The 16321-nt window shown below is 43.3% G+C and overlaps 9 pseudogenes; all 9 read left to right on the top strand.

The window, feature by feature from the left end:
* Positions 1-1451: 1451 nt before the first annotated feature.
* Positions 1452-1715, top strand: LOC130346807 (U2 spliceosomal RNA; annotated as a pseudogene).
* Positions 1716-3197: 1482 nt separating this feature from the next.
* LOC130346806 (U2 spliceosomal RNA) lies at positions 3198-3461 on the top strand (annotated as a pseudogene).
* A 1468-nt stretch (positions 3462-4929) lies between these two features.
* On the top strand, positions 4930-5193 carry LOC130346805 (U2 spliceosomal RNA; annotated as a pseudogene).
* A 1485-nt stretch (positions 5194-6678) lies between these two features.
* On the top strand, positions 6679-6942 carry LOC130346804 (U2 spliceosomal RNA; annotated as a pseudogene).
* Positions 6943-8418: 1476 nt separating this feature from the next.
* Positions 8419-8682, top strand: LOC130346802 (U2 spliceosomal RNA; annotated as a pseudogene).
* Positions 8683-10162: 1480 nt separating this feature from the next.
* On the top strand, positions 10163-10426 carry LOC130346801 (U2 spliceosomal RNA; annotated as a pseudogene).
* A 1479-nt stretch (positions 10427-11905) lies between these two features.
* LOC130346800 (U2 spliceosomal RNA) lies at positions 11906-12169 on the top strand (annotated as a pseudogene).
* A 1477-nt stretch (positions 12170-13646) lies between these two features.
* Positions 13647-13910, top strand: LOC130346799 (U2 spliceosomal RNA; annotated as a pseudogene).
* Positions 13911-15396: 1486 nt separating this feature from the next.
* Positions 15397-15660, top strand: LOC130346798 (U2 spliceosomal RNA; annotated as a pseudogene).
* Positions 15661-16321: the final 661 nt, after the last annotated feature.

The raw sequence follows: 16321 nt of genomic DNA, 5'->3' as shown, positions 1-16321 counted from the left end.
CCTCCGTGGGTGAGAATTTGAGTTTGAGAATTGGAGACCAAAATGATGAGTTGCACTGACTGGTTTATGAACGTCTATTCATTTAGCGTTTTAATGACCATGTTTGCACACTGATTGGTGTAAAAAAATAAAATAAAACTAAATAATAATAATCTAGCACACCTGTGCAGGTTTGACATGACATGACAGGTAGCTGTCTTGTGGGTGGTGCTGAATCCTGTTAAATGACATGAGGGTCTCATGCCTATACACAAGGGTGTGTCATTGCTGTTGCTTGACCATGCATTGGTTTCTGTGGTCAGTGAATGATAAAAACAAAATTTACCATCCATGGATGGATGGGAAATCCGCCATGAGGCATTTGTTTTTAGAAACTGCTGCTCACAACCAATGTTGCAATGGAGTGTCTCCATCTGCTGGTGGTATTGGAAAGGCATTAGTGCTATGACAGGGTCTGAAGAAGAAGAAGAAGAAGAAGAAGAAGAAGAAGAAGAAGACGGAAAAAAATATATATAAAAAGAAAAAGAGAGAGAGAGAGAGAGAGACTGACTTAGTGAGCGAGTGAGTGAGAGAGTGAGAGTGAGTGAGAGTGAATGAGTGAGTGAGTGATTGAGTGAGTGAGTGAGTGAGTGAGAACAAATGAGTTAAAGCAAGTGAGTGAGAGAGATCGAATGAATGAAAGTCTGAATGACAGAAAGAAAAAAGGATGAAGAAAGAAGCATGAAGAAAAAAAAATGTATATGGAGTTGCTGACATGAGTGCAATCTACAAAGCCGTTGAGGCTGATCCTCATGGGAGGATTATTGCACCAGGACCCTTAGCACTTTTAAAATGCCATTCAATGCCACGGGCTAGATGTAAACTGCAGATGACCATGTTGTGGTAGTTACCATGGATACCCAAGTGATGTGTGAGCTAACACATAGGCCCAACAGATTCCAAGAAGGCCAGAATCACCAGCGGCACCACCATCGATTGTCAGGTCACCCGGATTCAGCAAATACCAGAGTCCAAAATGATGCAGGTTTATACTGTTAATTTTCAGTTTATTGTTACAGTTGGTGTTATTCCATGTCGGAAGGGACGCAGCTACAGCCAGTGGGGTAACTAGAGACAGGCAGGCAGCTATGTGCAACAAAGGTAGGCGTGTTGTTTTCATATGCAGATCTGAAATATTGTCTTATATGCAAGAGGAGGAGTGATGGGGGTTCAGGCAAAAGCCAGGCTATGGATTGCATTGCTAAATGCTCCATCAGAGTGCAATGGTCGCCTGTCCTTTTTTTAAGTGATGATGTGGGTTTAGCCTGTGCTGTATGTATGTATGGGTGGCTGACTGCCACCCACCCAGAAAGTGTATGGGAGGCTGGTTGGCTGCCAGCCTTCCTTCCATTCCTATGAGTAATGTGAGTGCTCATGAAGGGGACATGGTTGGGTCCACCCCTTTCCCGGTTATCCCCTCTAGGCCTTTTGGCTTAGATCAAGTGTAAAAAAAGAAAGGATCTTGCGACAGATCGCATCCTGAGGCACGTTTTTTTTTGTGTGAATACTTGCACTTGGGTGACTTGTGAGCACATACTGATACATACGTTCCCTATCTGGGGACCATAAATTAAATGGATTTTTGAGAAAGGGAGCTGATTTGGAAGCTTGCTTCTGTCGCCCTATGCATTGACCCGATGTGGCAGTATCTTCGGGTAGTGAACAGTGCACCACCCCATTCCAGTGTTAAACAAGAAAGATTCTCATTTAATCCTCCGTGGGTGAGAATTTGAGTTTGAGAATTGGAGACCAAAATGATGAGTTGCACTGACTGGTTTATGAACGTCTATTCATTTAGCGTTTTAATGACCATGTTTGCACACTGATTGGTGTAAAAAAATAAAATAAAACTAAATAATAATAATCTAGCACACCTGTGCAGGTTTGACATGACATGACAGGTAGCTGTCTTGTGGGTGGTGCTGAATCCTGTTAAATGACATGAGGGTCTCATGCCTATACACAAGGGTGTGTCATTGCTGTTGCTTGACCATGCATTGGTTTCTGTGGTCAGTGAATGATAAAAACAAAATTTACCATCCATTGATGGATGGGAAATCCGCCATGAGGCATTTGTTTTTAGAAACTGCTGCTCACAACCAATGTTGCAATGGAGTGTCTCCATCTGCTGGTGGTATTGGAAAGGCATTAGTGCTATGACAGGGTCTGAAGAAGAAGAAGAAGAAGAAGAAGAAGAAGAAGAAGACGGAAAAAAATATATATAAAAAGAAAAAGAGAGAGAGAGAGAGAGACTGACTTAGTGAGCGAGTGAGTGAGAGAGTGAGAGTGAGTGAGAGTGAATGAGTGAGTGAGTGATTGAGTGAGTGAGTGAGTGAGTGAGAACAAATGAGTTAAAGCAAGTGAGTGAGAGAGATCGAATGAATGAAAGTCTGAATGACAGAAAGAAAAAAGGATGAAGAAAGAAGCATGAAGAAAAAAAAATGTATATGGAGTTGCTGACATGAGTGCAATCTACAAAGCCGTTGAGGCTGATCCTCATGGGAGGATTATTGCACCAGGACCCTTAGCACTTTTAAAATGCCATTCAATGCCACGGGCTAGATGTAAACTGCAGATGACCATGTTGTGGTAGTTACCATGGATACCCAAGTGATGTGTGAGCTAACACATAGGCCCAACAGATTCCAAGAAGGCCAGAATCACCAGCGGCACCACCATCGATTGTCAGGTCACCCGGATTCAGCAAATACCAGAGTCCAAAATGATGCAGGTTTATACTGTTAATTTTCAGTTTATCGTTACAGTTGGTGTTATTCCATGTCGGAAGGGACGCAGCTACAGCCAGTGGGGTAACTAGAGACAGGCAGGCAGCTATGTGCAACAAAGGTAGGCGTGTTGTTTTCATATGCAGATCTGAAATATTGTCTTATATGCAAGAGGAGGAGTGATGGGGGTTCAGGCAAAAGCCAGGCTATGGATTGCATTGCTAAATGCTCCATCAGAGTGCAATGGTCGCCTGTCCTTTTTTTAAGTGATGATGTGGGTTTAGCCTGTGCTGTATGTATGTATGGGTGGCTGACTGCCACCCACCCAGAAAGTGTATGGGAGGCTGGTTGGCTGCCAGCCTTCCTTCCATTCCTATGAGTAATGTGAGTGCTCATGAAGGGGACATGGTTGGGTCCACCCCTTTCCCGGTTATCCCCTCTAGGCCTTTTGGCTTAGATCAAGTGTAAAAAAAGAAAGGATCTTGCGACAGATCGCATCCTGAGGCACGTTTTTTTTTGTGTGAATACTTGCACTTGGGTGACTTGTGAGCACATACTGATACATACGTTCCCTATCTGGGGACCATAAATTAAATGGATTTTTGAGAAAGGGAGCTGATTTGGAAGCTTGCTTCTGTCGCCCTATGCATTGACCCGATGTGGCAGTATCTTCGGGTAGTGAACAGTGCACCACCCCATTCCAGTGTTAAACAAGAAAGATTCTCATTTAATCCTCCGTGGGTGAGAATTTGAGTTTGAGAATTGGAGACCAAAATGATGAGTTGCACTGACTGGTTTATGAACGTCTATTCATTTAGCGTTTTAATGACCATGTTTGCACACTGATTGGTGTAAAAAAATAAAATAAAACTAAATAATAATAATCTAGCACACCTGTGCAGGTTTGACATGACATGACAGGTAGCTGTCTTGTGGGTGGTGCTGAATCCTGTTAAATGACATGAGGGTCTCATGCCTATACACAAGGGTGTGTCATTGCTGTTGCTTGACCATGCATTGGTTTCTGTGGTCAGTGAATGATAAAAACAAAATTTACCATCCATTGATGGATGGGAAATCCGCCATGAGGCATTTGTTTTTAGAAACTGCTGCTCACAACCAATGTTGCAATGGAGTGTCTCCATCTGCTGGTGGTATTGGAAAGGCATTAGTGCTATGACAGGGTCTGAAGAAGAAGAAGAAGAAGAAGAAGACGGAAAAAAATATATATAAAAAGAAAAAGAGAGAGAGAGAGAGAGAGACTGACTTAGTGAGCGAGTGAGTGAGAGAGTGAGAGTGAGTGAGAGTGAATGAGTGAGTGAGTGATTGAGTGAGTGAGTGAGTGAGAACAAATGAGTTAAAGCAAGTGAGTGAGAGAGATCGAATGAATGAAAGTCTGAATGACAGAAAGAAAAAAGGATGAAGAAAGAAGCATGAAGAAAAAAAAATGTATATGGAGTTGCTGACATGAGTGCAATCTACAAAGCCGTTGAGGCTGATCCTCATGGGAGGATTATTGCACCAGGACCCTTAGCACTTTTAAAATGCCATTCAATGCCACGGGCTAGATGTAAACTGCAGATGACCATGTTGTGGTAGTTACCATGGATACCCAAGTGATGTGTGAGCTAACACATAGGCCCAACAGATTCCAAGAAGGCCAGAATCACCAGCGGCACCACCATCGATTGTCAGGTCACCCGGATTCAGCAAATACCAGAGTCCAAAATGATGCAGGTTTATACTGTTAATTTTCAGTTTATCGTTACAGTTGGTGTTATTCCATGTCGGAAGGGACGCAGCTACAGCCAGTGGGGTAACTAGAGACAGGCAGGCAGCTATGTGCAACAAAGGTAGGCGTGTTGTTTTCATATGCAGATCTGAAATATTGTCTTATATGCAAGAGGAGGAGTGATGGGGGTTCAGGCAAAAGCCAGGCTATGGATTGCATTGCTAAATGCTCCATCAGAGTGCAATGGTCGCCTGTCCTTTTTTTAAGTGATGATGTGGGTTTAGCCTGTGCTGTATGTATGTATGGGTGGCTGACTGCCACCCACCCAGAAAGTGTATGGGAGGCTGGTTGGCTGCCAGCCTTCCTTCCATTCCTATGAGTAATGTGAGTGCTCATGAAGGGGACATGGTTGGGTCCACCCCTTTCCCGGTTATCCCCTCTAGGCCTTTTGGCTTAGATCAAGTGTAAAAAAAGAAAGGATCTTGCGACAGATCGCATCCTGAGGCACGTTTTTTTTTGTGTGAATACTTGCACTTGGGTGACTTGTGAGCACATACTGATACATACGTTCCCTATCTGGGGACCATAAATTAAATGGATTTTTGAGAAAGGGAGCTGATTTGGAAGCTTGCTTCTGTCGCCCTATGCATTGACCCGATGTGGCAGTATCTTCGGGTAGTGAACAGTGCACCACCCCATTCCAGTGTTAAACAAGAAAGATTCTCATTTAATCCTCCGTGGGTGAGAATTTGAGTTTGAGAATTGGAGACCAAAATGATGAGTTGCACTGACTGGTTTATGAACGTCTATTCATTTAGCGTTTTAATGACCATGTTTGCACACTGATTGGTGTAAAAAAATAAAATAAAACTAAATAATAATAATCTAGCACACCTGTGCAGGTTTGACATGACATGACAGGTAGCTGTCTTGTGGGTGGTGCTGAATCCTGTTAAATGACATGAGGGTCTCATGCCTATACACAAGGGTGTGTCATTGCTGTTGCTTGACCATGCATTGGTTTCTGTGGTCAGTGAATGATAAAAACAAAATTTACCATCCATTGATGGATGGGAAATCCGCCATGAGGCATTTGTTTTTAGAAACTGCTGCTCACAACCAATGTTGCAATGGAGTGTCTCCATCTGCTGGTGGTATTGGAAAGGCATTAGTGCTATGACAGGGTCTGAAGAAGAAGAAGAAGAAGAAGAAGAAGAAGAAGAAGAAGACGGAAAAAAATATATATAAAAAGAAAAAGAGAGAGAGAGAGAGAGACTGACTTAGTGAGCGAGTGAGTGAGAGAGTGAGAGTGAGTGAGAGTGAATGAGTGAGTGAGTGATTGAGTGAGTGAGTGAGTGAGTGAGAACAAATGAGTTAAAGCAAGTGAGTGAGAGAGATCGAATGAATGAAAGTCTGAATGACAGAAAGAAAAAAGGATGAAGAAAGAAGCATGAAGAAAAAAAAATGTATATGGAGTTGCTGACATGAGTGCAATCTACAAAGCCGTTGAGGCTGATCCTCATGGGAGGATTATTGCACCAGGACCCTTAGCACTTTTAAAATGCCATTCAATGCCACGGGCTAGATGTAAACTGCAGATGACCATGTTGTGGTAGTTACCATGGATACCCAAGTGATGTGTGAGCTAACACATAGGCCCAACAGATTCCAAGAAGGCCAGAATCACCAGCGGCACCACCATCGATTGTCAGGTCACCCGGATTCAGCAAATACCAGAGTCCAAAATGATGCAGGTTTATACTGTTAATTTTCAGTTTATCGTTACAGTTGGTGTTATTCCATGTCGGAAGGGACGCAGCTACAGCCAGTGGGGTAACTAGAGACAGGCAGGCAGCTATGTGCAACAAAGGTAGGCGTGTTGTTTTCATATGCAGATCTGAAATATTGTCTTATATGCAAGAGGAGGAGTGATGGGGGTTCAGGCAAAAGCCAGGCTATGGATTGCATTGCTAAATGCTCCATCAGAGTGCAATGGTCGCCTGTCCTTTTTTTAAGTGATGATGTGGGTTTAGCCTGTGCTGTATGTATGTATGGGTGGCTGACTGCCACCCACCCAGAAAGTGTATGGGAGGCTGGTTGGCTGCCAGCCTTCCTTCCATTCCTATGAGTAATGTGAGTGCTCATGAAGGGGACATGGTTGGGTCCACCCCTTTCCCGGTTATCCCCTCTAGGCCTTTTGGCTTAGATCAAGTGTAAAAAAAGAAAGGATCTTGCGACAGATCGCATCCTGAGGCACGTTTTTTTTTGTGTGAATACTTGCACTTGGGTGACTTGTGAGCACATACTGATACATACGTTCCCTATCTGGGGACCATAAATTAAATGGATTTTTGAGAAAGGGAGCTGATTTGGAAGCTTGCTTCTGTCGCCCTATGCATTGACCCGATGTGGCAGTATCTTCGGGTAGTGAACAGTGCACCACCCCATTCCAGTGTTAAACAAGAAAGATTCTCATTTAATCCTCCGTGGGTGAGAATTTGAGTTTGAGAATTGGAGACCAAAATGATGAGTTGCACTGACTGGTTTATGAACGTCTATTCATTTAGCGTTTTAATGACCATGTTTGCACACTGATTGGTGTAAAAAAATAAAATAAAACTAAATAATAATAATCTAGCACACCTGTGCAGGTTTGACATGACATGACAGGTAGCTGTCTTGTGGGTGGTGCTGAATCCTGTTAAATGACATGAGGGTCTCATGCCTATACACAAGGGTGTGTCATTGCTGTTGCTTGACCATGCATTGGTTTCTGTGGTCAGTGAATGATAAAAACAAAATTTACCATCCATTGATGGATGGGAAATCCGCCATGAGGCATTTGTTTTTAGAAACTGCTGCTCACAACCAATGTTGCAATGGAGTGTCTCCATCTGCTGGTGGTATTGGAAAGGCATTAGTGCTATGACAGGGTCTGAAGAAGAAGAAGAAGAAGAAGAAGAAGAAGACGGAAAAAAATATATATAAAAAGAAAAAGAGAGAGAGAGAGAGAGACTGACTTAGTGAGCGAGTGAGTGAGAGAGTGAGAGTGAGTGAGAGTGAATGAGTGAGTGAGTGATTGAGTGAGTGAGTGAGTGAGTGAGAACAAATGAGTTAAAGCAAGTGAGTGAGAGAGATCGAATGAATGAAAGTCTGAATGACAGAAAGAAAAAAGGATGAAGAAAGAAGCATGAAGAAAAAAAAATGTATATGGAGTTGCTGACATGAGTGCAATCTACAAAGCCGTTGAGGCTGATCCTCATGGGAGGATTATTGCACCAGGACCCTTAGCACTTTTAAAATGCCATTCAATGCCACGGGCTAGATGTAAACTGCAGATGACCATGTTGTGGTAGTTACCATGGATACCCAAGTGATGTGTGAGCTAACACATAGGCCCAACAGATTCCAAGAAGGCCAGAATCACCAGCGGCACCACCATCGATTGTCAGGTCACCCGGATTCAGCAAATACCAGAGTCCAAAATGATGCAGGTTTATACTGTTAATTTTCAGTTTATCGTTACAGTTGGTGTTATTCCATGTCGGAAGGGACGCAGCTACAGCCAGTGGGGTAACTAGAGACAGGCAGGCAGCTATGTGCAACAAAGGTAGGCGTGTTGTTTTCATATGCAGATCTGAAATATTGTCTTATATGCAAGAGGAGGAGTGATGGGGGTTCAGGCAAAAGCCAGGCTATGGATTGCATTGCTAAATGCTCCATCAGAGTGCAATGGTCGCCTGTCCTTTTTTTAAGTGATGATGTGGGTTTAGCCTGTGCTGTATGTATGTATGGGTGGCTGACTGCCACCCACCCAGAAAGTGTATGGGAGGCTGGTTGGCTGCCAGCCTTCCTTCCATTCCTATGAGTAATGTGAGTGCTCATGAAGGGGACATGGTTGGGTCCACCCCTTTCCCGGTTATCCCCTCTAGGCCTTTTGGCTTAGATCAAGTGTAAAAAAAGAAAGGATCTTGCGACAGATCGCATCCTGAGGCACGTTTTTTTTTGTGTGAATACTTGCACTTGGGTGACTTGTGAGCACATACTGATACATACGTTCCCTATCTGGGGACCATAAATTAAATGGATTTTTGAGAAAGGGAGCTGATTTGGAAGCTTGCTTCTGTCGCCCTATGCATTGACCCGATGTGGCAGTATCTTCGGGTAGTGAACAGTGCACCACCCCATTCCAGTGTTCAACAAGAAAGATTCTCATTTAATCCTCCGTGGGTGAGAATTTGAGTTTGAGAATTGGAGACCAAAATGATGAGTTGCACTGACTGGTTTATGAACGTCTATTCATTTAGCGTTTTAATGACCATGTTTGCACACTGATTGGTGTAAAAAAATAAAATAAAACTAAATAATAATAATCTAGCACACCTGTGCAGGTTTGACATGACATGACAGGTAGCTGTCTTGTGGGTGGTGCTGAATCCTGTTAAATGACATGAGGGTCTCATGCCTATACACAAGGGTGTGTCATTGCTGTTGCTTGACCATGCATTGGTTTCTGTGGTCAGTGAATGATAAAAACAAAATTTACCATCCATTGATGGATGGGAAATCCGCCATGAGGCATTTGTTTTTAGAAACTGCTGCTCACAACCAATGTTGCAATGGAGTGTCTCCATCTGCTGGTGGTATTGGAAAGGCATTAGTGCTATGACAGGGTCTGAAGAAGAAGAAGAAGAAGAAGAAGAAGAAGACGGAAAAAAATATATATAAAAAGAAAAAGAGAGAGAGAGAGAGAGACTGACTTAGTGAGCGAGTGAGTGAGAGAGTGAGAGTGAGTGAGAGTGAATGAGTGAGTGAGTGATTGAGTGAGTGAGTGAGTGAGTGAGTGAGAACAAATGAGTTAAAGCAAGTGAGTGAGAGAGATCGAATGAATGAAAGTCTGAATGACAGAAAGAAAAAAGGATGAAGAAAGAAGCATGAAGAAAAAAAAATGTATATGGAGTTGCTGACATGAGTGCAATCTACAAAGCCGTTGAGGCTGATCCTCATGGGAGGATTATTGCACCAGGACCCTTAGCACTTTTAAAATGCCATTCAATGCCACGGGCTAGATGTAAACTGCAGATGACCATGTTGTGGTAGTTACCATGGATACCCAAGTGATGTGTGAGCTAACACATAGGCCCAACAGATTCCAAGAAGGCCAGAATCACCAGCGGCACCACCATCGATTGTCAGGTCACCCGGATTCAGCAAATACCAGAGTCCAAAATGATGCAGGTTTATACTGTTAATTTTCAGTTTATCGTTACAGTTGGTGTTATTCCATGTCGGAAGGGACGCAGCTACAGCCAGTGGGGTAACTAGAGACAGGCAGGCAGCTATGTGCAACAAAGGTAGGCGTGTTGTTTTCATATGCAGATCTGAAATATTGTCTTATATGCAAGAGGAGGAGTGATGGGGGTTCAGGCAAAAGCCAGGCTATGGATTGCATTGCTAAATGCTCCATCAGAGTGCAATGGTCGCCTGTCCTTTTTTTAAGTGATGATGTGGGTTTAGCCTGTGCTGTATGTATGTATGGGTGGCTGACTGCCACCCACCCAGAAAGTGTATGGGAGGCTGGTTGGCTGCCAGCCTTCCTTCCATTCCTATGAGTAATGTGAGTGCTCATGAAGGGGACATGGTTGGGTCCACCCCTTTCCCGGTTATCCCCTCTAGGCCTTTTGGCTTAGATCAAGTGTAAAAAAAGAAAGGATCTTGCGACAGATCGCATCCTGAGGCACGTTTTTTTTTGTGTGAATACTTGCACTTGGGTGACTTGTGAGCACATACTGATACATACGTTCCCTATCTGGGGACCATAAATTAAATGGATTTTTGAGAAAGGGAGCTGATTTGGAAGCTTGCTTCTGTCGCCCTATGCATTGACCCGATGTGGCAGTATCTTCGGGTAGTGAACAGTGCACCACCCCATTCCAGTGTTAAACAAGAAAGATTCTCATTTAATCCTCCGTGGGTGAGAATTTGAGTTTGAGAATTGGAGACCAAAATGATGAGTTGCACTGACTGGTTTATGAACGTCTATTCATTTAGCGTTTTAATGACCATGTTTGCACACTGATTGGTGTAAAAAAATAAAATAAAACTAAATAATAATAATCTAGCACACCTGTGCAGGTTTGACATGACATGACAGGTAGCTGTCTTGTGGGTGGTGCTGAATCCTGTTAAATGACATGAGGGTCTCATGCCTATACACAAGGGTGTGTCATTGCTGTTGCTTGACCATGCATTGGTTTCTGTGGTCAGTGAATGATAAAAACAAAATTTACCATCCATTGATGGATGGGAAATCCGCCATGAGGCATTTGTTTTTAGAAACTGCTGCTCACAACCAATGTTGCAATGGAGTGTCTCCATCTGCTGGTGGTATTGGAAAGGCATTAGTGCTATGACAGGGTCTGAAGAAGAAGAAGAAGAAGAAGAAGAAGAAGAAGACGGAAAAAAATATATATAAAAAGAAAAAGAGAGAGAGAGAGAGAGACTGACTTAGTGAGCGAGTGAGTGAGAGAGTGAGAGTGAGTGAGAGTGAATGAGTGAGTGAGTGATTGAGTGAGTGAGTGAGTGAGTGAGAACAAATGAGTTAAAGCAAGTGAGTGAGAGAGATCGAATGAATGAAAGTCTGAATGACAGAAAGAAAAAAGGATGAAGAAAGAAGCATGAAGAAAAAAAAATGTATATGGAGTTGCTGACATGAGTGCAATCTACAAAGCCGTTGAGGCTGATCCTCATGGGAGGATTATTGCACCAGGACCCTTAGCACTTTTAAAATGCCATTCAATGCCACGGGCTAGATGTAAACTGCAGATGACCATGTTGTGGTAGTTACCATGGATACCCAAGTGATGTGTGAGCTAACACATAGGCCCAACAGATTCCAAGAAGGCCAGAATCACCAGCGGCACCACCATCGATTGTCAGGTCACCCGGATTCAGCAAATACCAGAGTCCAAAATGATGCAGGTTTATACTGTTAATTTTCAGTTTATCGTTACAGTTGGTGTTATTCCATGTCGGAAGGGACGCAGCTACAGCCAGTGGGGTAACTAGAGACAGGCAGGCAGCTATGTGCAACAAAGGTAGGCGTGTTGTTTTCATATGCAGATCTGAAATATTGTCTTATATGCAAGAGGAGGAGTGATGGGGGTTCAGGCAAAAGCCAGGCTATGGATTGCATTGCTAAATGCTCCATCAGAGTGCAATGGTCGCCTGTCCTTTTTTTAAGTGATGATGTGGGTTTAGCCTGTGCTGTATGTATGTATGGGTGGCTGACTGCCACCCACCCAGAAAGTGTATGGGAGGCTGGTTGGCTGCCAGCCTTCCTTCCATTCCTATGAGTAATGTGAGTGCTCATGAAGGGGACATGGTTGGGTCCACCCCTTTCCCGGTTATCCCCTCTAGGCCTTTTGGCTTAGATCAAGTGTAAAAAAAGAAAGGATCTTGCGACAGATCGCATCCTGAGGCACGTTTTTTTTTGTGTGAATACTTGCACTTGGGTGACTTGTGAGCACATACTGATACATACGTTCCCTATCTGGGGACCATAAATTAAATGGATTTTTGAGAAAGGGAGCTGATTTGGAAGCTTGCTTCTGTCGCCCTATGCATTGACCCGATGTGGCAGTATCTTCGGGTAGTGAACAGTGCACCACCCCATTCCAGTGTTAAACAAGAAAGATTCTCATTTAATCCTCCGTGGGTGAGAATTTGAGTTTGAGAATTGGAGACCAAAATGATGAGTTGCACTGACTGGTTTATGAACGTCTATTCATTTAGCGTTTTAATGACCATGTTTGCACACTGATTGGTGTAAAAAAATAAAATAAAACTAAATAATAATAATCTAGCACACCTGTGCAGGTTTGACATGACATGACAGGTAGCTGTCTTGTGGGTGGTGCTGAATCCTGTTAAATGACATGAGGGTCTCATGCCTATACACAAGGGTGTGTCATTGCTGTTGCTTGACCATGCATTGGTTTCTGTGGTCAGTGAATGATAAAAACAAAATTTACCATCCATTGATGGATGGGAAATCCGCCATGAGGCATTTGTTTTTAGAAACTGCTGCTCACAACCAATGTTGCAATGGAGTGTCTCCATCTGCTGGTGGTATTGGAAAGGCATTAGTGCTATGACAGGGTCTGAAGAAGAAGAAGAAGAAGAAGAAGAAGACGGAAAAAAATATATATAAAAAGAAAAAGAGAGAGAGAGAGAGAGACTGACTTAGTGAGCGAGTGAGTGAGAGAGTGAGAGTGAGTGAGAGTGAATGAGTGAGTGAGTGATTGAGTGAGTGAGTGAGTGAGTGAGTGAGAACAAATGAGTTAAAGCAAGTGAGTGAGAGAGATCGAATGAATGAAAGTCTGAATGACAGAAAGAAAAAAGGATGAAGAAAGAAGCATGAAGAAAAAAAAATGTATATGGAGTTGCTGACATGAGTGCAATCTACAAAGCCGTTGAGGCTGATCCTCATGGGAGGATTATTGCACCAGGACCCTTAGCACTTTTAAAATGCCATTCAATGCCACGGGCTAGATGTAAACTGCAGATGACCATGTTGTGGTAGTTACCATGGATACCCAAGTGATGTGTGAGCTAACACATAGGCCCAACAGATTCCAAGAAGGCCAGAATCACCAGCGGCACCACCATCGATTGTCAGGTCACCCGGATTCAGCAAATACCAGAGTCCAAAATGATGCAGGTTTATACTGTTAATTTTCAGTTTATCGTTACAGTTGGTGTTATTCCATGTCGGAAGGGACGCAGCTACAGCCAGTGGGGTAACTAGAGACAGGCAGGCAGCTATGTGCAACAAAGGTAGGCGTGTTGTTTTCATATGCAGATCTGAAATATTGTCTTATATGCAAGAGGAGGAGTGATGGGGGTTCAGGCAAAAGCCAGGCTATGGATTGCATTGCTAAATGCTCCATCAGAGTGCAATGGTCGCCTGTCCTTTTTTTAAGTGATGATGTGGGTTTAGCCTGTGCTGTATGTATGTATGGGTGGCTGACTGCCACCCACCCAGAAAGTGTATGGGAGGCTGGTTGGCTGCCAGCCTTCCTTCCATTCCTATGAGTAATGTGAGTGCTCATGAAGGGGACATGGTTGGGTCCACCCCTTTCCCGGTTATCCCCTCTAGGCCTTTTGGCTTAGATCAAGTGTAAAAAAAGAAAGGATCTTGCGACAGATCGCATCCTGAGGCACGTTTTTTTTTGTGTGAATACTTGCACTTGGGTGACTTGTGAGCACATACTGATACATACGTTCCCTATCTGGGGACCATAAATTAAATGGATTTTTGAGAAAGGGAGCTGATTTGGAAGCTTGCTTCTGTCGCCCTATGCATTGACCCGATGTGGCAGTATCTTCGGGTAGTGAACAGTGCACCACCCCATTCCAGTGTTAAACAAGAAAGATTCTCATTTAATCCTCCGTGGGTGAGAATTTGAGTTTGAGAATTGGAGACCAAAATGATGAGTTGCACTGACTGGTTTATGAACGTCTATTCATTTAGCGTTTTAATGACCATGTTTGCACACTGATTGGTGTAAAAAAATAAAATAAAACTAAATAATAATAATCTAGCACACCTGTGCAGGTTTGACATGACATGACAGGTAGCTGTCTTGTGGGTGGTGCTGAATCCTGTTAAATGACATGAGGGTCTCATGCCTATACACAAGGGTGTGTCATTGCTGTTGCTTGACCATGCATTGGTTTCTGTGGTCAGTGAATGATAAAAACAAAATTTACCATCCATTGATGGATGGGAAATCCGCCATGAGGCATTTGTTTTTAGAAACTGCTGCTCACAACCAATGTTGCAATGGAGTGTCTCCATCTGCTGGTGGTATTGGAAAGGCATTAGTGCTATGACAGGGTCTGAAGAAGAAGAAGAAGAAGAAGAAGAAGAAGAAGACGGAAAAAAATATATATAAAAAGAAAAAGAGAGAGAGAGAGAGAGACTGACTTAGTGAGCGAGTGAGTGAGAGAGTGAGAGTGAGTGAGAGTGAATGAGTGAGTGAGTGATTGAGTGAGTGAGTGAGTGAGTGAGTGAGAACAAATGAGTTAAAGCAAGTGAGTGAGAGAGATCGAATGAATGAAAGTCTGAATGACAGAAAGAAAAAAGGATGAAGAAAGAAGCATGAAGAAAAAAAAATGTATATGGAGTTGCTGACATGAGTGCAATCTACAAAGCCGTTGAGGCTGATCCTCATGGGAGGATTATTGCACCAGGACCCTTAGCACTTTTAAAATGCCATTCAATAATGCCACGGGCTAGATGTAAACTGCAGATGACCATGTTGTGGTAGTTACCATGGATACCCAAGTGATGTGTGAGCTAACACATAGGCCCAACAGATTCCAAGAAGGCCAGAATCACCAGCGGCACCACCATCGATTGTCAGGTCACCCGGATTCAGCAAATACCAGAGTCCAAAATGATGCAGGTTTATACTGTTAATTTTCAGTTTATCGTTACAGTTGGTGTTATTCCATGTCGGAAGGGACGCAGCTACAGCCAGTGGGGTAACTAGAGACAGGCAGGCAGCTATGTGCAACAAAGGTAGGCGTGTTGTTTTCATATGCAGATCTGAAATATTGTCTTATATGCAAGAGGAGGAGTGATGGGGGTTCAGGCAAAAGCCAGGCTATGGATTGCATTGCTAAATGCTCCATCAGAGTGCAATGGTCGCCTGTCCTTTTTTTAAGTGATGATGTGGGTTTAGCCTGTGCTGTATGTATGTATGGGTGGCTGACTGCCACCCACCCAGAAAGTGTATGGGAGGCTGGTTGGCTGCCAGCCTTCCTTCCATTCCTATGAGTAATGTGAGTGCTCATGAAGGGGACATGGTTGGGTCCACCCCTTTCCCGGTTATCCCCTCTAGGCCTTTTGGCTTAGATCAAGTGTAAAAAAAGAAAGGATCTTGCGACAGATCGCATCCTGAGGCACGTTTTTTTTTGTGTGAATACTTGCACTTGGGTGACTTGTGAGCACATACTGATACATACGTTCCCTATCTGGGGACCATAAATTAAATGGATTTTTGAGAAAGGGAGCTGATTTGGAAGCTTGCTTCTGTCGCCCTATGCATTGACCCGATGTGGCAGTATCTTCGGGTAGTGAACAGTGCACCACCCCATTCCAGTGTTAAACAAGAAAGATTCTCATTTAATCCTCCGTGGGTGAGAATTTGAGTTTGAGAATTGGAGACCAAAATGATGAGTTGCACTGACTGGTTTATGAACGTCTATTCATTTAGCGTTTTAATGACCATGTTTGCACACTGATTGGTGTAAAAAAATAAAATAAAACTAAATAATAATAATCTAGCACACCTGTGCAGGTTTGACATGACATGACAGGTAGCTGTCTTGTGGGTGGTGCTGAATCCTGTTAAATGACATGAGGGTCTCATGCCTATACACAAGGGTGTGTCATTGCTGTTGCTTGACCATGCATTGGTTTCTGTGGTCAGTGAATGATAAAAACAAAATTTACCATCCATTGATGGATGGGAAATCCGCCATGAGGCATTTGTTTTTAGAAACTGCTGCTCACAACCAATGTTGCAATGGAGTGTCTCCATCTGCTGGTGGTATTGGAAAGGCATTAGTGCTATGACAGGGTCTGAAGAAGAAGAAGAAGAAGAAGAAGAAGAAGAAGAAGAAGACGGAAAAAAATATATATAAAAAGAAAAAGAGAGAGAGAGAGAGAGACTGACTTAGTGAGCGAGTGAGTGAGAGAGTGAGAGTGAGTGAGAGTGAATGAGTGAGTGAGTGATTGAGTGAGTGAGTGAGT

Source organism: Hyla sarda, unplaced genomic scaffold (assembly GCF_029499605.1).
Source record: "Hyla sarda isolate aHylSar1 unplaced genomic scaffold, aHylSar1.hap1 scaffold_803, whole genome shotgun sequence".
NCBI classification, from domain to species: domain Eukaryota; kingdom Metazoa; phylum Chordata; class Amphibia; order Anura; family Hylidae; genus Hyla; species Hyla sarda.
This window is presented reverse-complemented; position numbering and strand designations above follow the sequence as displayed.